Consider the following 1325-nt stretch of genomic DNA (forward strand, 5'->3'; position numbering starts at 1 on the left):
CTTGCAGAATGTGCCTCTTGGAAATGTAAATTATTATATATGTCTGAGTGGGTTTATTTGTTTGTGTGTTTTTTAAAAAGCTAAAGTGGATAGAGAAAAATACTGTTAACTGATGGTACATGGAGGGAATTATAATCAATGTAATGAAACAAGGTATATGATATGTTGAATGTAAAACTGATGATATGCCCTGTAAACTTTTACTCAATCCACAATAAAAACCTCAAAAAACAACAACAAAAAACCTGCCCATCTAATAGTTAGGTGTACTGGTGTGGTACTGTAGGATACATGTAGGACTGCAAGGTCGACAGTTCAAACTCACTAGTCACTCCTCGGAAACCCTGTACAGGGTCCTCATCATAAGTTGGAACCGACTTGATGGCACTTAACATTATAATAGTTAAAAGAAGTCTCAAATAGTTCCAAAGAATAAGTATCCTATGTTGTCTAAAATAATATACTGAAATTGTTATGTGCCATCAAGTCAGTTCACCAACCTTGTGGTTAGTAGTCCAGTGCTGATCCTAGAGTGCCACTCCAGAGTATGAATATGACTTACTTGCAGCTCCTATTTCCACTCTCCTGAACAAATTCTGTCCAAAAGTCAGTAGGCGGGGTGAAGCAAAGTAGGGATCTCTGGGGACAGTGGAAGGTACTACACAGGTACACAAAGCAGGATGGTGACATCAAACCAGGAAGTGAGCAATGTTTCTTCAAGGTGGAGATAGGGAAAACTCTGTATGTGGCAATAGTCCAATGGTGCCAGGTGCCAGTGACTATGCAGGTAAGGAGAGTGTCCTAGTAGGAAGGTAGCCCAATGCAGAGCACTGGTGCCTGAGTGAAATAAAGAAGGCAGAGAGAGGGACAAAGCCAAACAGGTTGAGGGTTTCCATGCAGCAAGGTACTTTACGTAAGTGTTGCAACATAAACGGAGCCCTGGTGGCATAGTGTGTTGGTAACCACAAGGTCAGTTCAAACATACAAGCTACTGTGTGGGAGAAAGCTAAGGCTATTTACTCCTGTAAAGATTTACAGTCCCTAGGGAGCAATTCTACTCTGTCCTATGTTGCTGTTGTTAAGTCGATTATGACCCATAGCAACCCTGTACAGGGTTTCTGAGAAGCAGCTGGTGAGCTTGAACCGCTGACCTTGCAGTTCAAATGGATTTGCAGTCTGATGCATTAGCCCACAGCACCACACCAGGACTCCACTCTGCCCTATATGGTTACTATAAGTCAGAATTGACTCAATGGCAATGGTTTGCAATCTAGAAGTGGTGAGGAAGAAATCCCTCTAAGGTAAGAGATGGTAATTATTTGGCA

This window comes from Chrysochloris asiatica, unplaced genomic scaffold (genome assembly GCF_000296735.1).
Source record: "Chrysochloris asiatica unplaced genomic scaffold, ChrAsi1.0 scaffold00026, whole genome shotgun sequence".
NCBI lineage: Eukaryota > Metazoa > Chordata > Mammalia > Afrosoricida > Chrysochloridae > Chrysochloris > Chrysochloris asiatica.